Source organism: Podarcis melisellensis, assembly GCF_964234715.1.
Source record: "Podarcis melisellensis genome assembly, chromosome: 2".
NCBI lineage: Eukaryota > Metazoa > Chordata > Lepidosauria > Squamata > Lacertidae > Podarcis > Podarcis melisellensis.
Genome location: NC_138529.1, coordinates 84,434,717 through 84,461,708, shown reverse-complemented (window position 1 = coordinate 84,461,708; position 26,992 = coordinate 84,434,717). Strand labels below are relative to the sequence as shown.

Below are 26,992 nucleotides of genomic sequence, written 5' to 3'. Positions count from 1 at the left end.
TCCATGTGAACATTCCCACAGGCCTTGCTATGCTGAATCCTGCAAGATTGGTGGAAGGTTTTATGGGGAAGTTCAAACACGTACTGCTGTACTTGTGAAGACTTCCTCTGCAAAGCTTCCTCTAAACCAGGAGTCAGCAAACTTTTTCAGCAGGGGGGCCCGTCCACTGTCCCTCAGACCTTGTGGGGGGCCGGACTATATTTTTTGGGGGGGGATGAATGAATTCCTATGCCCCACAAATAACCCAGGTAAAGGTAAAGGGACCCCTGACCATTAGGTCCAGTCGTGGCCAACTCTGGGGTTGCGGCGCTCATCTCACTTTATTGGCCGAGGGAGCCGGCCTACAGGTTCCGGGTCATGTGGCCAGCATGACTAAGCTGCTTCTGGCGAACCAGAGCAGCACACAGAAACACCATTTACCTTCCCACCAGAGCGGTACCTATTTATGTACTTGCACTTTGACGTGCTTTCAAACTACTAGGTTGGCAGGAGCAGGGACCAAGCAATGGGAGCTCACCCCATCGCGGGGATTCGAACCACCAACCTTCTGATCGGCAAGTCCTAGGCTCTGTGGTTTAACCTACAGTGCCACCCGTGTCCCTAAATAACCCAGAGATGCACTTTAAATAAAAGCACACATTCTACTCATGTAAAAACACACTGATTCCTGGACCCTCTGTGGGCCTGATTTAGAAGGCGATTGGACCAGATCTGGGCCCAGGGCCTTAGTTTGCCTACCCATGCTCTGAACTGTGCAGGAACAAGGAAGTGAAGCTGTTGAGAACATTCACTTCCCCTTTCTTACAATCGTTGAGGGCTTTGGTCACGTTTCGATGTGGTGGAATGTTGGGAGACTGGGACAGAATGCTGAGAACTGTTTTTTTACATACGTACATTGCAGTTGGACAGTGTTCTCAAAGCTACAAACATGAGTCTGACCAAACTGCGGGAGGCAATGGAAGACAGGACTGCCTGGCATGCTCTGGTCACGAAGAGTCGGACACGACTAAACGACTAAACAACAACAACATTGCATATTCACAAACTGTAACTGGTAGCAAAGCTGGTGCTTTTGGCTGTGGCAGACATTTGAAAATTTGCTCCTGGTGTGTAAGGCGCTAGGTTTTCTTCATGAGCATAAGACTTAGCAAGCCTCTGGAATCCACAAGGTTCTTCAGGCAGAAGAACCTTGCAGGCCTGCAGACTGAAATATCTGGGTCTGAGTAAAGACGTCATTATGTTGAGAACGTAACAAAATCTCGACTGGATCAAACAAAAGTCTCTATTCCCATAGAAGCCTATGGGAAGGCTGAAAGCAGGACATGAGCGAAATAGCCTCTCCTCCTTGTGTTCCATAGCAACTGGCATTTGGAGGCACACTATCTCTGATATTGAGGGTGATACATAATCATCATGTTTGGTAACCATTGATAGGTTTTTCTTCCCTGACCAACAGAAATAAAGATCAGGTATCTTAGAGGGAAAGCTGGTGCCTACCTGATGTTCTAAAACGTAGTTTTAAATGGTGCATCCATTCAAGCATAAGTGTTTCAAAAAAAATAAATGATAAAGAGATACAATAACAGTATCTCTGCAAGCATATCACTAAAGGGCATCAATGGGGATGGAATCACTGTTCTAATTTCACAATAGAAATGGATTCATGAGAATGGCAGCAGCAAATAGAAAGAGGACAAAACAACCTTAAGGTCCAATGCAAAAACAAACTTCTGGGATCCTGAACTTCTGATTCATAAGCATAATCAGAGAGAGAGAGAGAGAGAGAGGAAGCCTATATAGGTGAGCCTCTACAGATACAGCAACAGACAGAAGTCAAGCATATTTCCACCACTCTTTTTGTCTACCTGCTGCAGAAGCTGCAGTGCGTTCGACAGAATTTTCCTATAGCTGGGGCAACGACCAAGCTACCAAGAGAGGGGTCTAAAAAGGAGCCAGGCAGACACATGTTTCATCTTGAGCAAGACACCCCTGCCCCAATTTGACCGGGGCTTCATACTACACATTTAGCAAAATGTTTAATGGAGCCCTTAACACCACAAGCCTGACATCATGGCGGATTTGTCTTTTCAGCTGCTACTTTTCACCTTCACAGGCCAAGTCGTGATGCAAAGGCAGATAAATGAGAGGGGGGTGATTTCTGTAAAGCAGAATGGCTGCAAGAACTGGTTTTTGCCTCCGGCTCAGAAATCAGAATCATACCATTTAATACTTTTCCCTGACTGCAGTTTAAAATAGTGCAAAGGGCCTTTCTGTCAATTCTCATCCTCATTGCCACTTCTGTCTTAACCTTGCCTTTGACCCCACCAATTCCATCAAGCCTACCACAGAAGATGCAGGTTCAGGACAGCCAAAAGAAAGGACCTCTCCACGCAACACATAATTAACCCCTGTTGTGGAGCTGCTGCTCACCTGGCCTCCAGTTGGTGGGATAGAGGGGTATACAGGTGAGGCAGTGGCAAGGGTGGTGCAGTGCAAGCACACCAGCAGAGCCAATCTAGTGCTCCTGCTTGCTGCCTTGCTGTTCATCCTCTGCCTCCCAGGAAGCAGCTGCAACGCAACCAGTCAGAGGCCAGGCAAGAGGCAGCACCTCACTCTCCCATCTGCTACTGTTTGAACTATGGGATTCGCACCCACAAGAGGTTATGATGGCCACCAACTAGGACGCCTCTGTATTTGTCTTTCAAGTGATGATGTTCACCCCACAGTCAGTGACAGTATGGCTCTGAATGCTAGTTGTTGAGAACCACAAGTGCTGAGAGTACGGCTGCACTTAAGTCCTGCTTGTGCCTTCTCATTGGGGCAGCTAGTTGCCCACTGTGAGAGCAGGATGCTAGTTTGCTATTTAAGTTGTCATGCTTCCCTCCTCCCTTTCTAGCAGTTTCTTTAATTTTTATTAAACTATTTCAAAACATGTCATTTTTTCCTTTCGAATCACAGACATTTCAAAACTGCAAATATATACAAAACGAAGCAGGTGCTACAACACTTGGACCAGCATTAAATCATCAGTTACAACTGGCTCTAACAGGTTTGTTGGTTGGTTTCAGATGTAAATAACAGCTTCTTCAGGAAGCCTCTTTTCCACCCACTTCAAACTAGGAAACGTGGCCCAATCAGCTGTGTACGCGTTCCTCAAAGTCAGGCAGCTGGGCTCTCTGCAGGCCCACAGTCGACAAACAAATTGAATTTGTTTTACTGTGTGGGAATGTGAGCAAGGGATAACTGCAGATAAGGTTCCCAACTATTGAGATGATAATTTAAAAATGCTTTTTGGGGAGAGGAGTGCTTTAGAACCAAGCTCAACAGTATTTAACAGTTTGAGGAGAGCTCATGAGTTTTTGGATGTTTAAGGGCAGAGCCTAGTAAGTGGCTCTAGGGCGAGACGCAGCAGTTTTTGCAAGGATTGTAAGCACTGCCTGATGCAAAGTTTGTTGGTTCAGGATGGCTGGTGGGGAGCAGAGGAGATGAGAGAAGGAGACAGCCTTGCAGCTTGCTTTTTTGGCAAATAGGTAAACAGAAAGAAAGCATCCAGGTTTTGTTTTTTGTTTTTTTGGCCAGTTGGCAGTCCTACAAGTGTAGAAACTGTTCGTTGATTTTGGAGGAGATATATCATCCAACAATCCCCTTAAATTATTGCATGCCATCCCATAAAAAGCTCACAGCAACATCTTCCAGAAGGAGAGTTTAATTCAATCAAGCATCTTTACAATTACAGTAAGGGCGCACCACACAACCAAACATGGCATTAGGGAAAATCAGAGGTTAGTTCCTGCAGTGATGTTGCTCTTGACTATCTAACTACTTGAATGGAATACACCACTTCTTATGCAGGTGAGGAGAATGAATGCAGTGAATTTGACAGAGGCAGTAGCTCTTTCACATTGCAGATTTTCTCCTGCCCTGCCCCAATTTCCATGCATTAGGAAAGGACATCAGAGCTGCAGAGGTCTATGCATGTGGACCTCTACATGTTCAGGGATCCCTTGCAATCTGTGCTCCAGAGTGCATGGAAACTTACATGCTTAGGTATGTAGGCTTCCCTGCTGCAGGTTCATTGTCATTGGGGCCAGTACTGTCTGGAGTGGTGGTGTGCAGCCATGGAGCTGCCCTCCCAACACAGATGTTGTTGCAGCTTACCTAGACAGGGCTGGGGCAGAGCACTGTCAAGTTGCACAGATACACTGGCTAAAGCACCTGTCTATTCATGCAGTCCTGACCTGCTATGCTCCAGTCCTGACCAGGTAAGCTGCAGAAACATCAGTGTTGGGAAGAAAGCTCCACCCCATCTCAGCGCTTCAGGCTATTTTCTACCTCCACTGTTGGGGGCAGTATGCCTCTGATTACCAGCTGCTGAGAATCACAAGTGGGGTGGGGTGAAATGTTAGGGACAGTCCCTTTCAAGGTACAGGCATCCTTTAGATAAAGCATGCCGGGAGGCTAGTTATAGTCTGCTATGTCCACCTAAGCATTCATTCTTAATGCAAACAATAAAGTATGGATGGTATTAGAGCATCGTGATTATGGAGCCCTAATTTCCCAAGACAGAGTCTTGATTCTTGTCAATAGAAAAGGATTCCCCTCCTCCCTGTTTCTTTGACAGCAGATGGGGAGGAGGAAACCTTTAATCAGGTCAAATACCTTTCCAGAATATTATGAACTATACTGACAATGTGTTGCCCCATTTTGACACTCGGTGATTCAAGTGAGAAGTTGGGAGGCAGGCATAAGGTTGACAGTCAATTTCTTGACATGGCCATGAAGTTTTAACAAAGCTGTGGAGATAATCACAGCTGTCAAGAATGCTCCTCTATAGGAACATGATGACAAAGGACAGGAGTCCCCCACCTGTAAGCTGCAATGAAGACAAGTTAGTCAATAGTGCCCAAGCATTGCCATGATCTTTTGACCATTTCCTGCACAATTTTGTATGCCTCTGCTCAGAAGTAGGATTGTAACCTTAGTGTTTATGTCATTTCTCTCTTCTTTTTTTTGTTTGAAATCTCAGCTTAAGAGAGCATCACAGTTTAGCATCAACCAAAAATGAAGGATTTTTCTATGAATCTAAAAGTTGATTCTCTTTCCCTTCAATGAAGCAGTTGTCTGGAATGCAGGTTTTAAACAAGGTTAGAGTTATTCAGTTCTGATGCTTAGGGTTGAACCCAATGAAGTAGTCCCATTAGTGGCAGGACTTCTGTCTGTTCAATGGGACTTCCTTTCCTCTCCTTACTTTGCATCATCATCATCATCATCATCATTCATTATCATTCAAAGTCCCTATTACTATTGGAGAAACGTTGGAGGGTATTCAGATGGGAATGTGCATCCCAGATCACACTGGACAGTTTTCTTTCAGATTTGCATCACCATGTTCATCAACATTCCATCTGTGCAAGCATGCTTTATTCCAGAAAGAAAAACTGCACACAGAACACGCTGTCACTCAAGCGTCTCTTTTGCTGGACCAGGACACAAAAGGAAGAGCTATAGTTAAGCATCTCTATCTCTGGTTCAGACTTCAATGATGACTCTGTTCAAATCACATCTAGCCTTAATAATTTAAATGGGGGAATCCTTATTTTAATCTTGGTTGTTATTCCATTCCCTAGCCAGAGCAGGCTTTCCCCCAATCCTTGCCGTTGTGTGAACCTTTGAAGACTCTGTAAAACAAGCCTTGGCCCAGAATGCATCACAAAGTCCTGTGGATCTGGGGATAATTGCCTGCCTCAAAGCCTCAGATGGAACACTCCGATACAAGAAACTCCAAAACTTCTGACATTTATCACTCTAAAAAGCAGCTAGTGGAAAAGCAAGCCCTATCAGATAAGATGTGTCAGTCAAGATTTCGATGCAGTTGGCTGCGGCTTGAAAAGGGCACATCACAATAGATCTGCAGAACAAAGTGCAAAGAATGTTAGATCTCCTGCAGCCTGAGAATTTTCACAATGGGAACAATCTCTGTAATTGATAATGAGCACTCATGGTTCCCGCATGTGAACTTTAGTTGGGAGCAGCAACCGTGAGTGCACTGAGAACCAGCAATAGCTCATTCAATTTATCCCCAGAGATCAGCTTATGTTAAAATACTCGGCTGAGTTATGCATGGCACACACATACTGTACAAACACACGCCAAATCAGGAATCACCGTTTTCTAGATCTGACTGATAAAATGAGCAGAGTAACTTAAATGTTTGGGTAGGGGGTGGAGATGCCAACACTGAAATGCAAAGTTCAAATCTTTCCAGCTTTTGATCTTGAAATAATACTCTAATTTATATGTACAGGTGCAAACGTACAAAAAATTGCTATAATTTAAGTTGAAATACACTATGTGCACAACCACACCATATGTGTAGCTCACATTTAGCTCCCATTTAAAGCACATAGTTTCCCTCAAAGAATCTATGGAACAGTAATTTCACCTTCAAAAAGCTACAGTTCTCAACTCCCTTAAAAAGCTACAGTTCCCAGGATTCTTTGGGGAAGTCATGTATGGTTGTGCACACAGTCTTTGTTCTGGGTTTATTGGGCCAGGACTAGCCACAGTTCTTCTGATGAGACCTTTGCTAATTTATTACATTTATATTCTTCCTTTTCTTCCACAGGAATTCAAGGTGGCATACATGCTTTCCCTTTTTATCCTGACAACAGTCCTGCAAGGTAGGTTAGGCTGAAAGATAGTGACTAGCTCAAAGCCACCCACTGAGCCTCATGGCCATGACAAAATTTGAACTTGGCTCTCTCCAGTTCTAGTTAAGGATGGGGGAAAGGTTTTGTTCAGTTCCCATTTCCCAAACCCACAACTCCCATTTTCTTCAAAACCTGCAAGTCTCTGAATGTTGTGGTGTACTTCTCCAACTGAAAAATAGGTACAAAGATGGGGAATAGACAAAAGTGTGTACAAAGGGCATATATTAGTTAAAATAGCACACAAAATGCATCATATTAGTAGCAATTGCTTGCAGAAATAAGTATATTAGGAGATATATAGCCTAAAATGCTGTTGATTTTCATGATGACATTTGTGGGTTTTTCCAATCCCAACTAATGTGGAAACATGGCCAACAACTGTACTTATGATTTGGAAAATGAAAAACTGAAACTGATGGATTCATCTGCCCCTAGTCCGAATCTGATACTCTAACCACTAGATTGCAAAGCTTTCTGCTGCAGTTATTCTCACCACCCTTGCTCCTCTGAAGTAGGGTTTTATCCTGAAAATGAATGGGAAAATTTGCACTTCCTCTGGAATTATATCCCTGTTTACTCAGCCAAGGGACAACAGTAATTAGCATAATCTTCATGTGGTGAATGCTTTTTCTTTTCATTCAAGTTTTCAAGATTTCTGTGTAAAGGTTCATCACACATGATTCACTGTATTAATAATCATTTTTACTGTGTTTTTGGTGATTAAATTATAATGCTACCTTTTCTTTTCCTCTTTTAATGTTGCCACAAGCCACACTGTACTGTTTGGTCGCTAACAATCAATGCTCAATACGGGGAAACAGAGGCTGGCTTGGGATGCACACCACAGCTACATGAGGCCTTTGTTCTTCAGTCCAGGAAAGCACATGCCAAGAGGGAGGGAGTAGAAAGAGGCAATTGTGAATTTGGCCACAGAAAGAGAGAGGGGTTTAAAAGCTTCTTCCTTTTTTTTTCTTCTTTTTTTTTTGCCCCCAGCAGTGAGAATCTTGGAGGGCAGGAGAGATGCTGCATTCGTTACACAAGAGATGCCAGTTCAAGACTAGCATTGATTTTGTGTCGGTACATTTGTGTAAGTACCTTACACCAAATCACACCATTGGTCCAGTTAACTCAGTATTGCACACGGACAGGCAGCAGCTTTCTATGGGTTCAGGCAGGGGACATTTCCAGCCTTACCTGGAGATGCCAGGGGTGGAAGCTGGGATCTTCTGCATCAGTGCTATTTTCCCAGAAAAAGAGGTGCCAGAACTCACTATGTTCTCTTATATTGGCAATGGCGCCCACCTGAGAGGTGCTGGAACTGATTTCTGGTGACTTCTGGCTGGAAAAAAAAGCCCTGTTCTGCATGCATTATCTCTGAACTACGGCACTATCCCCTTCTGAACACCTGCCAGATTCCCAGTTTGTTACAAAGCGTACCACACACCTGCATTTCTCTCACGAGGTAATGGGCTATGGTTGAAAAAGGCTGGCTCGGGAAAGTGAGGGAAGCACGAAACCACCTAATTCCCCAGCTCCCTCAGCTCCCATCATTGGCTGGCAGGTGTGAGCTTTCCCTGACAAACAAGGTGAGAGGCTGGTTTGTCAAAAGCTCCAGGTGAGCACCCCAAGGTCCAGCAGCCGCTCACACCCTCTGGCTGACCTTCTGTGTTTTCCTGGCACCATGGTGCCAGCTGCTTTGCAAGCAGGGCTGCACAGCGGGGTTAGCGCTTTGCCTCGTGTCGGTTTCTAAAACAGTTTCCGTACATGGCGGCTGAGTTGCCTCTGTGAAATGCAATCCCATCCCTTTGTGGGCTCTGCGGGTTACAGAGGGTGGCGACGAGTAACCATAGAAACTATGTTGTAAAACAGCATGGGATTTGACGTGTAATAAAGTGCTACCACCATGCAAGCACCTGAGTGGAGTCCTTCAGTGTAATTATAGATGCACTTGTAACTAGCTTAAGCAGGAACAGTCCTGGGCACTGGAAGCAAAAAAAAAAAACCTTTTGGCTCACAGTATATGGCAGGACTGAGCCAAAATCTAGGTTTTCTATAGAGTTCCCCTCCTGTTTTCCCCTCCAACACCTTTTCAGAGGGAGTCATAGCAGAAGTGGAGAGCTTTCCGTGGTTTTCGTTTGTCATTTTTGGCCTCTTCGCCAGATTTTAAAAATAGTTGGGGACATTTAATGAAAAGGAACCAAGCAGCTCCGTTGAAATCTAGACCAAATAATGGTAGCTGAGTTCATTTGAAAATCAGGCCCTATTCAACAGCCAGATGGCTTTTTTTCCCTTTTTTTTTCTTTTTGGCCAGACGTTCTGTTTTCATTCCTTTCGATAAAAGAAAAAAAGAAAATAAATGTGGGGAAAACAGTACATGATAAAAATGGCTTTGTGAGACACCAGTGGAGAGTCCTTCCCAGCTCTCTAGGAATGTTATCTGAGATGGGACCACAAAACCCCCACAACATTTATTATCAGAGTGCAATTCCATGAAAATCAAGCCCATTAAGCCCCACAGATCTCAGAGGCCGGTCTGGGCTTCATTCTCTCCCACTGAAGTCAATGTGACTTAGCTTGATCCTGCCCTCATTTTTCTCCAACTTCAGTTGTATAAACGTTTGCCTTAAAAACCTGCCCAGCCTTCACTTTCAGTCAGTAGAAGAGGCTTTTGGGTGGGTGGGTATCATTGTGAGAATATTGGCATCCTTGCAGCCTAAAACTCATATCCAGCTTTGGCATCAGCAATTGGCCAACTCAGGTGACACCCCAGCATTTAATCATGAAGACTGCAATTCTGTACATGTTTACTTGGAAGCAGGTGTGTAGAATCGTGGGTGCAGGATTTTACAGCATCGCTTTCTCTCCCTCTTACTTGCCCACCCCTGGACTTGGATAGAACTGTAAGTTGCAGTCCTGCAAGAGATTGACTTATGAGAGTAGAAGAACACTGGAGCTGGGAACATCCGATAAACTGGAAAGTGGGCCCCTACCTCTTTGCCAAAGAGAAAGAGTGATTTTGCATGAGTCACAGTGCAATCCAATGCATGCCTATTCAGAAGTAAGTCCCAGTGAGCTCAATGGGGGTTACTCACAGGTAAGTGGGTGTAGGATTGCAGCTTTAATTGCCCTGATGTTGCACAGTTCACACAAGCCAACTACTCACATTAAGGGCTATAGCTCAGTGGAATGCTGTATGCTTTGCATGCAGAGCACCCCAGGTCAAATCCCTGGCATTTCCAGGTATTATCTTTATTATCATCATTATCATCATCATCTTGCATTTCCAGATAGAGCTGTCTGAATCCCTGGATACCCACTGCCAATCAGCATGAGCAGACAATACTGTTCGAGAGAAACCAATGGTCTGACTGGGTATAAGTCAACTTCCTCGGAATTGTTTATTAGTGAAAGTCAGCCACCAAATCTACCATGATAAGTATCCATACAGAATCCATGTATTGGTACTGATATCTATTTACTGGTACTGATGATACAGGTGGCAGCTGACTTTCACTCATAAACTAGACTTTGGTAGGAGTGGACAGCTCAGTGGGGCTGAGATGGGGGTATCATGGAGCCACCTTCCCTAAACAGGCCTTGCTGCTGCTTACCAAGGTGGGTAAGGAGGTGATAGCAGGGCTTTGCAAGCACACTGGCAGAGCCAATGCGGCCCTTCCACCAGGACACCCACACAGCCCCAACTGTCGTCACCCTGTCCTGCCCCCACATCTTCCTACTAAGAAGCAAAAGCACCGCAGGGTGAGTCTGCAGCAAGGCTCCACCACACCAGCTAGTCCTGGCCATAGCAAGATGCCTTGTTGCTTCCATGAATGGAAGCAGTTCTTCAGGGTTTTAGGCTGCCCAGCCTGTGGCTCATGTCAGCTCAGGCATGTAGTGGGGAAACTATGATTTCTCATGACATGCATACCAGGCTAAAAGATGCAAAAGTTCCTCCGACACAGGTAAGAAATTTGTGACAGGAATGGGCTCTTAAGAGTCAGAATCCAGAGGTGAAGTCATACTGCGCAAATGGGCAGGATGCACGTGACGTAATACAAGGAATCCTCATCCTCAGACAAACTTCCAAGTCAACTGCAGCAGTTCTTTAGTCTTCTTTTCTGAAGCACCCCTGTGCTTGGGGGAGGAGGAGGAGGGAGTTTCTCACCCATTAATTAATGAGAGATGAACATTAAAAAGTGGAGGACAAGCCGAGTTGCTGCTGAAAGGCTGCAAATTGCAGGAGGTGGAGCTGCAGTCACAGCTCTCTTCAAACCCTCTGCTGTTGGTTATCTCTTCCATCAACAGCAAGGATGGAAATTCAAGCCTAACCCTTTCTCACTTCAAAATTGAGAAGCACCAGAGTGGAAATGTTCTCATTTCTCAAGAGCACCACGCACACATCCACACGCACTTGTTAGCTGTTAGTTATGAATTGCCAGGGGCACTGCTGGATTTATTAGTGTTCCTCCACTCAAAAGCTCCATTCTATACAAGGCTTAAACTGATTTCTCACTTTGACGAGATTGTTCCGTTTAAGCCCTGGCCTAGGAGATTGTACATTCTGTCTGAAAGCTTCTGTTGCTTTGGCAGGCAGCCTCTGCCTACTGCTCTATGCTTCAGATCCTATTTGCCCAGTTTCCACACACACCCTCAAGAAAACTGAAAGAAAATCATGCTAATCTTCATTATCTCAACATGGAAACTAGCCCTATGGATTTAGTAGGCACCATTTACAAAAAATAGGTCCCTTTACTCCTAGGACTTTCACCTGACCTGTATTTTGAACGTATTGTGCGCCGATTAATTCTCCTAGGTCCGAGAGCTTTTTCTCGTTTATGTGCTTCTCGAAAATCTGATCTTACCTGCCGAATTGAAGCTCGCTTAAGCACAATCTCTCTCCGGATTTCCGGCGCATCTAATAAGATCTGATTCAGCAGGTAAGATGGGGTTTTCACAAGGCACTAACTGAATTTAAGGCTGGGGAAATGAGAAATGGAGAGAAAGTGAAATTGACAGATTCATCCACCCCTGCATGCAAGTAAAAGGAGTGACTTCGAAGATGGAGAGCCCCATTCTCCCCCCCCCCCATGTTTTATTCTGGTGGAAGCCTTTCCCTTGTCACATACAAGTCAATGAAGCAAACACAATTGGCCTCGTACACAAGTCCACTGTAGTTATTAGCTTGCAAAATAAATTTACTCGCTTGCTGGGAGCTGGTAGTGAAGGAAGAGAGAACTCTGTCCCTCCTGCAGCAGCCTGCTGCATTCCTGTGCGGAATTTTGCTCCTCTTGCGTGCTGAATGCACAAGAGAGTCAGAGGATCCCGTCCCACTCACTTGCCTGCATAGAATTCCTTATTGCAATCCAGTAATCAAGGCTGAACTTTAATGTAAGAGGTAGGGGGCAAGGAAAAGGAACACAAGAAGAGCCTGCTGGATCAGGCCAATGGCCCATATGGCCCAGCATTCTGTTCTCACAGTAGCCAGCCAGAAGAAGCCAAAGACAGAACTTGAGCACAAAACACCCTCCACACCTGTGATTCTTGACAGCTGAGATATACAGCCGATGTTACAGGCTTAATGCCTGCATGAAAAATCCATTGGCTGCATTCAGGCCATGCTCTAGCACAACGATGGGATATCTGTGGGCCTCCAGGTGTCATTGGATGCCAGCTCCCATAAACCCAGCCAACAGGTTAAATCATCAGTGAAAGGAAAGGGGCAGGGCATGATTAAATGCGCTCCACTGACATGCACGGAGGCTGGGAGCAGCAGCCCCATGTGAAATGGTCACCACCTATATAGCAAAAGAGCTTTCATCAGTGCAAACAGCCCACCACAGCCAACATGGCTGAATTTGAATCAAGAAAAAAATACACAATCTGCCCTTGTTTTCTGTTTCGTTCACTTCATTTAGCTGCTTCCTGCTAAGAAGCAAATCAATATATCTTTTAATTTAGGCATTTTATACCATCACTCCAGAGACTCTGTGAATACTTCATACGTTAAAGGGAGTTAAAGACTTACCTTGGTCAGGTTAGAGTCTCAAAATAGATTTCCTCCTGCACCAAAGAGATTGGCAGCCCTACATGGAAGTAAGTTCTGCCGCCACTGGTTGGTCTAAGTGTGACTCATAGTAGACCCATTAAAATTAATGAACACGACTAAGTTAGGTCCATTAATTTCAGCAGGTCTACTCTGGATAAAACTGTGTTGAATTCCACCCATTGTTTCTTCTAAATGAACACTAAGCTGTCAGGCTGTATTGCAATGCACATTTACTTGGAAATAGTGACGCAAGTAAGGAACTTTAGTCTTAATGGTCTTTCCAGGGAGGGGTAGATGGGCTTTAGGCGGCCATGTGTAATACTTCAATAGCAAAGCACATCATTAACATTTCTCCCTCACCCTCATAATTCCCTGCTTTGTAACAGCTTCTGCATCCCTGAGATGTTAGAACAAAAACAGAACAAAAAGAGGTTGAAAACTCCCATTTTTAAAAAAACAAACAAAAAAACAGGAGTAAATACTCTGAGCATGTGCAATTTTAAATTCACTTAAATCAGAGCACCATCATAACTGCAGGAATAAAGTGGGTTTTGCTTCTGCTTCCCTGATGTTGAACACATTTGCTTGGGAATAAGCAACATTTTGTAGTAGAAAGGGCTAATATATTTTTAAAGTAAAAATAATAAAATGAGCATCTGTAGCCATCTACATGCCCAGCTGGCTGCTCTCTGAGTACAAAGTATTATTATTATTTTAATATGAGGAAAGGAAGCATGCTGTCCTGGCTTGGCTATAGCAGCCGAGATGCTGGTGCCAGGCCTGGTGGCTGCTGCCCCCATAATCTGCCACTCTCTGGGTAGTCATGGAAGGGGGAAGCCATAACTGCATCACTGTCACATTGACTCTACCCAATATTATGTTCTTGCTTGCTGCTTTTAAGCATTGTATAATTATATGCACTTCATCATCTGTGTTTTGTTTATTGCATTCTGCTGTTGCACATTTTTATAACTGCGCTCCATATCTATTTATTGTACCCCTTTGGTCTCCACTGTTGCTTAGTTTATAACGTACAGCTGCACAGGTATTGCACTTCACACATTATGGTTTGTGCTGCTTACATTTTGTTCAAAAAACAACATCCCCTCCTCTCAAGCCATAACCATATGTAACCATGTGAGTGAGATGCTAAGCTGGTGGGTGGCAAGGGGCAATGTGCCTGGGGAATCATGGGGTGGCACTGTGGTCTAAACCACTGAGCCTCTTGGGCTTGCCAATCAGAAGGTTGGTGGTTCGAATCCCCGCAACTGGGTGAGCTCCTGTTGCTCTGTCCCAGCTCCTACCAACCTAGCAGTTCGAAAGCACGCCAGTGCAAGTAGATAAATAGGTAGTGCTGTGACAGGAAGGTAAACAGCATTTCCATGCACTCTGGTTTCCAACATGTTGTCCCGCTGTACCAGAAGCAGTTTAGTCATGCTGGCCACATTACCTGGAAAGCTGTCAGTGGACAAACGTTGGCTCCCTTGGCCTGAAAGCAAGATGAGCACCACAAACCCATAGTCTCCTTTGCCTGGACTTCACCATCCAGGGGTCCTTTATCTTTTACCTTTTTTACATTGGGAATCATTCTGTAGCTGGAGGTGCCTAGGCTGCCTTAAGTAAGATTACAGATGGTTTCAGAGATGGGATTGGCTGGGTGATGAGAAAGGAGAGTTGATTGACAGTTGTCCCTCCTTCTGCCTCCATTGAATGAGTCCTAGGTTGCTCTGCCAGCCAGCGCTCTGACCTGCTGGTGCTCTTATTGGATGTCAAGCCAGTCCTAAATAAAACAACTGTCATGTATGGCTTAATTGTGGATTGAGGGGGCATCCTGGCATGTATTACTGAGACCTGGGTGGGTGAGCTGGGTGGGATGCATATGACTCAGCTCTGTCCTCCTGGACAGAGGGCAAGGGTTGAAGGTGGAGTTGCCATCGTACATAAGAATTCAATCTCCTTCACCAAGAGATCCCTCACCACCCACTTCCCTGTTCAGCAGGCTCTCTACTTGAGCTGGTGGAGGCCATCTCAGAGATGGAGAGTGCAGTGAAATTGACAGTGAAACTGAAACTTATAACACTTGAAATCTCTATTTAGAAGTGCCTGTACAGGTTGTGTAAAGGCTGCAGGGTGTCTGGAGAGCATCAAACATAATTTACTATTTCTGGGCTCCTTTTTAATTCACTCTAAAACGGGGAACCTCCATCCTGTTATTCTGAAATTTGACACCTCTGATCTTTCAAGGGTGTAGCAGAAAGCCAGAAAGTTCCATGCCATTTTTTGGATGAGGGAGGAAAGTGAAATTACAGGCAATTGACTAGATGTCCCATTGAAAATTGGCTCAGGGTCCCAATGAAGTCAGTGGAAAAGCTAAAGGAATTGGGAAATATCTATTTATTCATTAAACGTATACCTTGCCCTTTGTCCCTGAAGGATACCCAGGACACCCAAAATAAAATGTGATGAAACTGTATCCATTTTACAATAGTTAAAATGACTTTATACAATGCCTAAATATACCTACTCCATATCTGAAATAATGGTGGATGAAAAACAAAATGAATGCAAATCAAATTAATGCATTTTTTAAATAAAAAAGGTAAAGTGAAAAGAAATGGGAAAACAAAATGGAAGGTCTGTCTCTCTTCTGGCCTTTCAGCATTATATTAAGACTCTTTTTTTTATTTCAGAAGTCTTTTGGTATAGCTCCAGCTTCGTTGCTATGTTATCTCTCACTGCTTTTGTATTTGTTTGTTTGTTTGTGTGTTGCTATTTTTCTCCCTATATTATATCATGTGGTTGTTTTTGAAATTATTTGACTATTTTGTTTCTAAGTTTTTTGTTAGCCATTGAGTGTGTGTGTGTTTTAAGACATATTATTTAAAACTCATTCTCAGTCAGTTCTCCATCCAAAGACCGATTATCACATTAGAATATTTTAAGACATAGCATGTTTCCCATGTCACTTTGATGAGAAGAATGTTTTATTATTTATTAAGGATTAATTATTACCATTCTCATCCTGCATCCTGCACCTTACGGAGTTAGAAACAACAGAGGCCCAAGCGGTAGGTCTCTGAGGGCAGGCAACGGGGAAAACAGCAGAGGAGGGGAGAGGCAGAGACAAGGTTAGGAAGGAAATAACACAGGAAAAGGCAATCACCTGCACTTGACTGGTTCTTCAACAGGCTTGCAAAAATTTATAATGCAATTCAAAGGCTTGTTTTTTTCAGGGAGCAATTCAGCTTCATGTCATATTCACAAAACACATTTGCACATAGGTCTGGGAAGAAGAAGAAGAAGAAGAAGAAGAAGAAGAAGAAGAAGAAGAAGAAGAAGAAGAAGAAGAAGAAGAAGAAGAAGAATAGTAGTAGTAGTAGTAGTTTGGATTTGATATCCCGCTTTATCACTACCCAAAGGAGTCTCAAAGCAGCTAACAATCTCCTTTCGCTTCCTCCCCCACAACAAACACTCTGTGAGGTGAGTGGGGCTGAGAGACTTCAAGGAAGTGTGACTAGCCCAAGGTCACCCAGCAGCTGCATGTGGAGGAGCGGGGAAGCGAACCCGGTTCACCAGATTATGAGTCCACCACTCTTAACCACTACACTAAATAGCACCCAAGAATAATCCTGTTTCTGGAAAACATAGTAGATCAGAACCCCAGCCCCAGCCCACACTTTAACATTGCCTTCTAATGTTCCAGTTCCCCTTGCGCCATTTCTCTGTCCCTCTTCTTCTCTCCCCCCTTTTTCTCAACAGGTTCTGCCTCCATGCAAGCAGGCAGAGATAGATAGATACACATGCAGTCCTAGGCTGGCATTGCCCTGTCTCTCTCGTCCTCCACCACCACCCCACCCTCCTGCTGTCTTGGAGGTGCGTTAATCTCTACAGAACCTTTCCAAGCCTCTCCTCTGGATGATTCGTTTGTGAAACAATGAGGCATAAATCACAGCCATGTCACTTCTTTTTCCCCTTAAAGGGTAGCTGAGGACAAGCACATCTCAGCATCCACCCAAGGAGGCCTTTCTCTCCCCACTCCTACCACCCTGAGGAGCTGTACAAAGGAAGTTAAAAAAAATCTAATCCCAACCCGCCCCCCTTTCAGAGCCCGCCTGGCCCTTTCAAGCAAGGCACAGGAGGAGTTTTTCATTTTTTTTAGTATTAAAATCCCACAACGTTATTAAAAGGAATTGTTCAATCCCTTTAATTGGCTCGGAAGATAAATTCTTTCCTCAGCCCAGGGGTCACGGCCATCAGCAGCTATTTATTAGCTGCATTGATTGAGAAGAACAGCCTTTAAATGGAAATAAATTGAATTCTATGGCAAAGAGGATTCCATACAGGCTACTAATGTAAGACAGGAAAGCTTAGCAATCACTCAGAGGGGGTTTGTATTCTGTATATATTTTTTCCTTCTTTCTTTTCAGTTTCTTGACAGCCTCAACTATTCTGCTCCTAACCACACACACACACACACACACACACACCAGCATGTATACCACACACACCCCTAAAAGAAGACAGGACCCAGAAACAATGTATAGAATGACAGGATAGCTTGCCGAGCAGATTCCCCCGCCCAGTTGGTTATCTGGTTTGTTCTTCACTTGCCACTCAGGCAAGAGCGGATGGAATTTGTGGGTAGAATGAGGACAAGAGGTTAAAATAATTGAAGAAGATATTTGTTTCAAGCCACCCCCATTAAACCAGCAACAAGTAGCACTTGTTCAGAAGGAGAGCAGGTTGGGGTAAGGTGAAGGATTTAAAACGTACAGACAAATGTATCAATACCACAGATGGAGAAACTAATACGACAAGTCAGAGCACAGAAGGATATAATAATAATGTTGTTGTTGTTGTTGTTGTTTAGTCGTTTAGTCGTGTCTGACTCTTTGTGACCCCCATGGACCAGAACAGCCAGGCACTCCTGTCTTCCACTGCCTCCTGCAGTTTGATCAGACTCATGTTTGTAGCTTCGAGAACACCGTCCAACCATCTCGTCCTCTGTCGCCCCCTTCTCCTTGTGCCCTCCATCTTTCCCAACATCAGGGTCTTCTCCAGGGAGTCTTCTCTTCTCATGAGGTGGCCAAAGTACTGGAGCCTCAGCTTCACAATCTGTCCTTCCAGTGAGCACTCAGGGCTGATTTCCTTCAGAATGGAGAGGTTTGATCTTCTTGCAGTCCATGGGACTCTCAAGAGTCTCCTCCAGCACCATAATTCAAAAGCATCAATTCTTCGGCGATCTGCCTTCTTTATGGTCCAGCTCTCACTTCCATACATCACTACTGGGAAAACCATGGCTTTAACTATACAGACCTTTGTTGGCAAGGTGATGTCTTAATAATAATAATAATAAAATAGTAAAATAATAAAATAATAATAATAATAATAATAATAATAATAATAATAATAAAACAAAAACCAATAAATAGCCACCACAGACACATTTCATGAACGGTGGGGGGGTTATATTTGATTTAGTTTGCATTTAAAGGCCAGCTTAACTTAATTCACATTTCCTTTGTGAACTGAAACAGAGTCCTCTTTCTCACAAAGGAGAAGGCTATCAATGACTACTAGCCATGATGACCACACTCTGCCTCCACAGCTGGAGGCAATAATGCTGGAAACCATAGGAGGGGAGAGGGCTCTTATGCTCATGTTCTGCTCCCTGGTTTCCCACAGGCATCTGGTTCTCCACTTTGAGGGCAGGAAGCTGGACTAGATGGGCCACTGCGCTGACCCAGCAGGCTTTTCTTGGGTTCAAAAATCACACTTCTCCAAATTATGCAGCCAAGCTGCATACACTACGAGATGGAAAGAAATGCATATATTAGTAAAAACAGCATGCTGAAAGGCATTGTATTAGGGGAAGCTGCTTTGCAAAATGTGTACATTAGGTAAAATTACATACGGTAAGAGAATTTCACACAAAAATTCTGAGGATTTTTCAACAACGAAAAAGAATTAGAAACTGATGCAGAAATGTGAAGCACCAAACACAAGATGGGAAAAATGAGGAATTGGGGGAAACTGAAATAGATGTGTCCATACCTAACGGTGCTGTTACTTTATTGCTCCCATAAGGAAGATGACTGGAGGCCCCACCCCCATCACATGGCTCACTCTTGGGCTACATCATTTTGCGCTGGCCTATAGCCTGGATGGTACCATTACATTTCTTGACAGGCCAACCAGCTTGAAAATATGATGTAAGCTCTGTTATTTGTTACTGTTGCCTCAACAAATAACTAAATGTGCTTATGTATTCATTTAAAATGATTTAAAGCTTGAAAAATGGAGGACTGTCCTTCTCTTTTTTTAAAAAAAAAAGGAAGAATAATATTTTGCCTTCTAAACGACACATTTTTATTTTGCCTTTGCCACCATCCACCGACTGCCGAATACATTTCATGGTGCTCGCCTTCATCTGGGAGTTTAATTGCTTGAGATTGTTACTCGTAGGCTGTTAATTTATTAAAACCAGATCCCTTGTATTACTCCGGAGCCCAGAAGAATCATTGCATTCCATTAAGGGCAGCCGCGCGTGCCGGCTTTGCTTTGTCTCCGGCCACCTCTGTAATTGCACCCCTCTGCTAAGCTGGAAAAAGCTCCCCAGATGCCAGGCCAGGCAACTGGCTTCTCATCAGGGCGGATTATGCTGAGAAACGTACGGACTCAGATTCGTCGCAGGAGGAGAGGAGGGAGCTGGGAAGGCAGCGTGCAGCAGGGTTTTGTTTCAGGAAAAAGAGAGGTGGAAGTTGCCAAGTCTCATCTGCACAGAAGTAAGGATGGAAGAGAAGTTCCATTCAGCTCGCATTTATAGGTGAGCTTCACCTAATTCACTGTTTCCGAAACAATATGCAAACTGAGATGTAGCCATCCTTTGACATCGTCAGGGAAGTTTTTGTATTTTTTCATCTTTGTTGGAAGCCACCCAAAGTGGCTGGGGAAACTCAGCCAGATGGGTGGGGTACAAATAATAAATTAGTAGTAGTAGTAGTAGTAGTATCTGCGCTTGCCTGAATTTTGCAACGCACTTCGCCAGCCAGGGTAAAATTCATTGTGTTTGCAAAAACTGCTTTGCCAAAACGTGTGTATCAGCCAAAACTGTGTTTCAAATGTTGGATCAGAAATAATGGGGCGGGCCTCTACCCTGAAGTCCCCGGAACAAGGATAGAATTAAAATGCAATCACAGAATCAGAGAGTTGGGTGGAACCTTGGAAGTCATCTGGTCCAAAAATTCAATATAGCACCTCTCATCAAGCTCTCCTGTTGCTTCTCTCACTTTGCACCTCTTCCTCTAATAGATGCTTTCAACTCCTTCTGTGCTTTTTTTATGGAAACCTTCTCTGAGTGCTTGTTAATTTGTGACCTTTATCCAAATTAATTACAGTGAAGTAGTTCTCACAATCGCTAGCATGGATTAGAAGAGCTTCCAAGTGCTCCTTGGAAGAATGAAAAGCCTTTGTGCCATTCTTTAACCACTCCGATTGTGTGAACAGAAGGTGTTGATAGATAAGTAAGGCACTTGGTGAAACCTTGGGAATGTCTCCTTAATTTTTCTTTGCCATATTTAAAATGAGGTTCACACGAAGGATGGCTGCAGAAAACTTCTTAGTGTGCGTTGGCAGAAAGGTGGCGTAAGCAGGTAGCAAGGAAAGAAATGTTGCCTGCTGAAAATACAGGATTTATACAGACTTGGGGCTAGGTCTCTCATCTCTTCATTAACCAACCCCTAATGAATTGCCTCTATTGAAAACAATGGTGCTTTGAGTGGGTATCAGGTGTTACGAAAATTTTAGCTGTGTTGTTAGACATTCACAGATGCAGTTAATGCTCTGGTTGACAAGTGATGAGTAGGCATGTGAGAACTGGCCCTAAACCTCATGGCAAAGTGGCCATGTGGTTGCTTTAGCCGAAGGAGAGCTGTGCTGACTTGGAGAATTATGAGAAGATAAATGATGCAAAGGTGCAGCTATATAGTATGATAAGTGTGGGGCTGCTGCAAAAAATGACTACAGTGGTAGCTCAGGTTAAGTACTTAATTCATTCCGGAGGTCCGTTCTTAACCTGAAACTGTTCTTAACCTGAAGCACCACTTTAGCTAATGGGGCCTCCTGCTGCTGCTGCCACCACGCCGCCAGAGCACGATTTCTGTTCTCATCCTGAAGCAAAGTTCTTAACCTGCAGCACTATTTCTGGGTTAGCGGAGTCTGTAACCTGAAGCGTATGTAACCTGAGGTACCACTGTAGTCCCATGTCTGATTCCTTATTTCTTGATTTCATTTATTTCATGAAATTTACATACCGCTTGACTGTATAACCTCAAGTACAACTTGCCATGTGCTCTGGCATCCTCCCACTATGTGTTTCTAATCACCTTGACCTCTCCTGAACATCAATAGCAGTGTCAGCTACTATAGTTGATAAAGGAAGCTCACTATATGAGCTTCCTTTATCAACTGTATCAAGCCAAGGGTAGCCTTACTGCATATAATGGAGGAAGAAGAACTCAGTGGTAGAGGACATGCTCTGCATTCAAAGGTTCCCATGTTCAATCCCTACCATTTCCAGGCAGGACTGGGAAAAACCAACACCATTGGAGCGACAATACTAAACCAGATGGACCAAAGGTCTGATGTGATATAAGAAAGGTTCTTGCATTTTGAAGATAGGGCTGCCATTTTTAAAATGTCTGTCCATCTAAAGACTGTTTACTAAGAAGGCGCTTTCCAAAGTTTTCCATGTAAGTGGTTGACCGCATGCCCTTGGAATTCAAGCCATTATTTGCCAGGCTACCCATTTTTGGCAGGTTTTGAATGACTTTGGGTGCCGTCTCTGGACACATGGCGATATGATCACACAATGGCTTTGCCGTGTGCCAAACTCTGCATGGGCCCACTATGCTCACATTCACAGTGTGCCAATTTGGACACACCTGTTGGACTCTAGAGTTTCTTTGTCTCCTAGAGAATCTGGTAAGCAAGAACCGAATTCCACAGCAGCCAACTTCTCTCCAGCAGAGACTGCTTCTTTATAATATGTGATTTATTTTAGCCACAGGTTGGCAAACCTCATCAAAGCTCCCTTTAAAGCCGTAAAACCAAGTAAAGAAAGGCTACAATGTAAGGTTCCCAGAAACCCATTTCATTTAGATTAAACTAGGCAGTTATTGTGTTTTAATACCAGAATTGATTATTATAAGTATGTTTATTGAGCTTTAGTAGCCTAGATTTGTATCTATTTCATAGTTGTTAATCTGCGATAAATATGTTTTTAATAATCTTGCACTATTTATTGAGCATAAAGCTGTCTACTGAAATGGAGAGTGAGATCGCTAAAAGATACTTATTGTATGTTACTCTGCCACAAATTCATTGCTGCATCCCTTTTTGCAGAGATTTGCTTTTAACTAGGGGTAAAAGGGATGTAGCTCTTGGGCAATAAATATATTTTTAATAAGCTATTGATATTTAACCTGTTATCACCAGCTTAACAAACGCATGGCATTAAACGGCTATCGGCAAACCGCTCTTCGTAATTTCTTCTTCGGGATTTGATGAAAGTGGCGCTGGGAAATGGAAAATCTAGAAATAGGAGCAGTGTGGGCCTTATAGGACAAGTTGTACCTACACAGCTCCACTGATGCGTCTATGTCTTGCTATGCCACATTCCAGCTATTCTTCTCCCATATGCCCACCTACAGATCCACCAATACATCTATGCCTTAATAGGCTGCACTTCTGCTATTCTGGTCCACATGCCCACCTACAGCTCTAGCAAAGCATCTCGTTCCTGGCATAGAACACATTCTTCTATTTCAGTAAACCTTGTGATTGCCAATGCAATTTACTTTGGTCTAGAGCTGATGGGCAATCCATTAAGTTTATCTCATTTTGGCTGAAGGTAAGAAAATTGAAATAATAAACAAAACTAACAAAGCACCTTCAAACACAAATTCCAGTCGCACTAACAGGAGCAGTGCTTTTTTCTGGGGGAACACAGGGGTACGCATGCCCCTAAACCAGGCACAGGCAAACTCGGCCCTCCAGACATTTTGGGACTACAACTCCCATCATCCCTAGCTAACAGGACCAGTGGTCAGGCATGATGGGAACTGTAGTCTCAAAACATCTGAAGGGCTGAGTTTGCCTATGCCTGCCCTAAACATTTTGTGAATCTAACGGGAGAAGAAACTAATATATATATATATATATATATATATATATATATATATATATATATAATAGTTTCTTCTCTAGCACAGTAAATCATCAGTTCCATTGCTACCCCCGATGGTGGCCTCATTTCCTGTCACAGTCTTTCCAAAATCCAGACAGAAGCAAGCATTTAATGTGTGAAGTAGGAGTTGGAATCTAGCACAGTGACTGGTCAGTTTTGTTGTTACCACCTCCATTTCCTTTCCCAGTGTTTCCTGAGTCTCAGATGGAAGCGAGCATTTAATGTGTGAAGCAGTGTGGAATGTGGATGTGTGATAATATAAGGTAATGCATGTTCTTTGTACTTTTGTCCATTTACTGTATTTATTTTTCCTGATTTGAACTATAAAATGATGGCTTTCTTGAGTCAAAATAAGAGTACCCTTAAACATTTTTTTAGGAAAAAAAGGCACTGAACAGGAGTGAGCCTCTCCCGTGTTTAGGGCCCTTGAGGTGGAGTGAAGCAGCCGCCCTGAGCAGGAAGAATCTCATAGGGAACTTGTGAGACCTCACAGAGCTCTCACAACATCTGACAAGAGCTCCACAAGACATCATGAGATGTCGGTGGAATCTGCTGCTGTGACACTTTCTCATTTCACCTCAGGCGGCAAAACAAGATGGGCCACCCCTGCCCACATTGGCCTTTAAGGGGGGGGAGCCACTGTCTGTATTAGGGTGATACCTTGGTTAGGCCATCCGAAACGTCACAAAATACTTTGCAAACTCAAGTTCTCTCTACTTGGCTGGAACCTCTGCATGCAAAGCACTAAATCCCAAAGGGACCTTCCTTTGAAAAGAGTTAAGCTCACACAGGCCAAGATTTCACTGGAGTCAGAGCATGCTTAGCTCTGCTGGATTGTGGCCAATGTCTTTTAACTGTCTAAGTACCAGAAAGATAGGGAGACACAGCTAAGGGCTTCTCTTGCCCCGCTGCTTTCCCCAGGGGGAAAACTGGTCTTTAGCACTCAATCGGAGCAAACAGCAATTTGGGTTTTCTCAGGATTTGGGTTTTGCACTAAAAAAGCACATGTCTAGCAAAAAAAAAACCCTGCTCTGACCCATGCTTTCTAGGGAAAGAGCAAGCAGAAGTGTGGACAAGGCCTTACCCTCTCTTTACTTCACTTAATGGAGTGAATGAAGAAACATTAAAACCACCTCTTCCGTTCTTTTCTCATGGTCCCATCTTGTTTGTTACACATCCATTTATTAGCCTTTCAAATCCTTCCTTTTGAGCTCCGGTCTGATTCCTCCATATGCCACACAACGAGGCAACGATCCAAACATGGCAACTTTTAATTGAGCCATATCATCAGCTCCGGATCAAATGTAAAATTAACGATCCTGAATCATAATAATCATAAACTCACACATAACCCCGCGCGCCGGCAAATAACTATTTGCCGTGAGTCTAGAGTGTTAAGCTGATTTGCAAGAAGTGCACACGCTACCCAGGAATTCTAATTAACCAAATTAACACTATCGCTTGAAATCATGTCTCGGCGGCAGGACACTTCTGAACGGCCTCGGGCTGGCAGCAAAGGAGCCAGATAAATAACTGGTGCCATCGCCAGCTTCAGAGGATTCTGTTTCTCAATGGGAACAAAGATAGCCACACACTGGATATGTTCTATTGAACTGATCCAGCAGGGGAGACGTGCCTGAAAGTATGTTTACACACTGGGTGCACATCTACATATTTACCGCAGTGTTCATTGGGACTCATTCAACTATTTGAATGCAGGTGATTTCTTTTGAAGAGGATGGGAATGCAGGTGACATGAGCTGGATCAGGGCCTGTGTGTAGACTGGGGCAGAGTGAGTGGGACACATTCCAAGGCAAGCCAGTGTTTGTGAGAATGTGGCAAAAACTTGCCGTGACAAGACAAAACACAAAGAGCAGGAAAAGACCACTGATCCATGGCTTTTGCCCGTAACTGGTTTCCACTATAACCAGCTGGTTCTCAGAAGCAATGACCAGTGCCAACAATCCACTGAAATGGAGTAACCAGCACCAAACTCCCACCACTCCTTTAAAGTGAGTACAGTGGTAGCTCGGGTTAAGTACTTAATTCATTCCGGAGGTCCGTTCTTAACCTGAAACTGTTCTTAACGTGAAACACCACTTTAGCTAATGGGGCCTCCCGCTGCCGCCGCACCGCCGGAGCACGATTTCTGTTCTCATCCTGATGCAAAGTTCTTAACCCAAGGTACTATTTCTGAGTTAGCAGAGTCTGTAACCTGAAGCGTCTGTAACTCAAGGTACCACTGTAATTAAAAAAAGGGAAGAATCAGCAGAGAGTCAGCCTTTCTCTCCCCACATACTGTCAATCAGCCCCAAATGACCAAAGGAGGACTATCAAAAACACTGTGGAAACTTTTGTACAAGGTGATCTGAAATCCCACCATCTCCTTACACTTCTCTCCAGTGAAAATGTGGATAGGATTCTAATTCTGACCCAAGTGCTTCACTTTGTACTTCTCTCAGCTTCATCCTCCTTTCTGATGCCCAGTCAGTTTGTTGGCAAATATCCTTTTGTGACTCTTTCACCATCTTGTTCTGAATAATTTCATGCCATCAGCAAACCTTGCAATTCAACCCTGACCCAGACAGTTTTGGATAAATTAAAACCACTGGTCTAAATGCAAATCCTTGGAAGACCCCACTGTTTACTTCGCTCCACTGTGAAACAGTTGATTTATTTCACTTTATGCTTCCCTAATAAGATCATGCTTTGTTCTTGTAACCTCCCATCATCTCTTATCTCCCCCCCTCTGAGACCACCCTCATATATAGGAATAGTCTTGTTTATATTCTGCCATCTTCTCAGATCCACCCTATCTGAGCATGAAGGAAACTGACATTAAAAAAAAAAAAATCCAGTTCTCCAACTATTATGAAATTATCACATTTTTTTTTTACAATTGAAAAAATGTTTTCATACTTGTGCATCCATGTGGAAGTCCCCCATCCCCAATCTAGTCTAACTGTGCACTTGCAAATGAAGGATGCACTTCTAAGATGGTATCACTGGAAAGAGTAACGATCAGCATGTTTAGGTGTTCTAAAGGGTGCAGAAATCCGAATGCAAGGATGCAGTATGAAATACAACCAATATCAGACCGCATGAAAGATGCATTAATACATTCACTGCAAATTTGGTCAAGTCTTGTTAGCAAAGCAGTAGAGATTGTGGTGAAATGACATCCTGTTTATGTAAGGATCGTTGTCGGAAGAAACAGCAAAAAATATCTCAGCAGGAACTAGCAAATAGTTGATTGTGTTGAAATGCTCTAGACCAGCCTTCCCCAATTTGGTGATGTTCTAGACTTTAACTCCCAGCAGCCCCATCCAGCATCCAAAGGCCATGGAGCTTAAGGTGAACCTTTCTGGAGGGCATCAGGTTGGGAAAAGCTGCTCTCGGCCAATGCATGTCAGGTAGAAACTGTAATCTGTGGGTCTAGGAGATGCACAAATGGACAGATCTGGGCGAAAAAATGAGTTGCTTCTGAAGACTTTCTATCCAAAATACACTGGGCTACAGCTACTAGCACCTGTAGAGATCCTCGCCCATGAAGGAAACTGACATTAAAAAAAAAAAAATCCAGTTCTCCAACTATTATGAAATTATCACATTTTTTTTTTACAATTGAAAAAATGTTTTCATACTTGTGCATCCATGTGGAAGTCCCCCATCCCCAATCTAGTCTAACTGTGCACTTGCAAATGAAGGATGCACTTCTAAGATGGTATCACTGGAAAGAGTAACGATCAGCATGTTTAGGTGTTCTAAAGGGTGCAGAAATCCGAATGCAAGGATGCAGTATGAAATACAACCAATATCAGACCGCATGAAAGATGCATTAATACATTCACTGCAAATTTGGTCAAGTCTTGTTAGCAAAGCAGTAGAGATTGTGGTGAAATGACATCCTGTTTATGTAAGGATCGTTGTCGGAAGAAACAGCAAAAAATATCTCAGCAGGAACTAGCAAATAGTTGATTGTGTTGAAA

General features: G+C 43.6%; 1 long non-coding RNA gene across 1 annotated transcript in view; it reads right to left on the bottom strand.

The window, feature by feature from the left end:
• Nucleotides 1-3,745: 3,745 nt before the first annotated feature.
• LOC309363968 overlaps nucleotides 3,746-26,992 on the bottom strand; it is a 35,399-nt gene continuing 12,152 nt past the window's right edge. The window contains exons 3-4 of the long non-coding RNA XR_014165679.1: nucleotides 7,905-8,049; nucleotides 3,746-5,908 (exon numbers count right to left, since the gene is read on the bottom strand). This is a non-coding gene — a long non-coding RNA (uncharacterized lncRNA). The remainder of the gene's footprint in view (nucleotides 5,909-7,904; nucleotides 8,050-26,992) is intronic.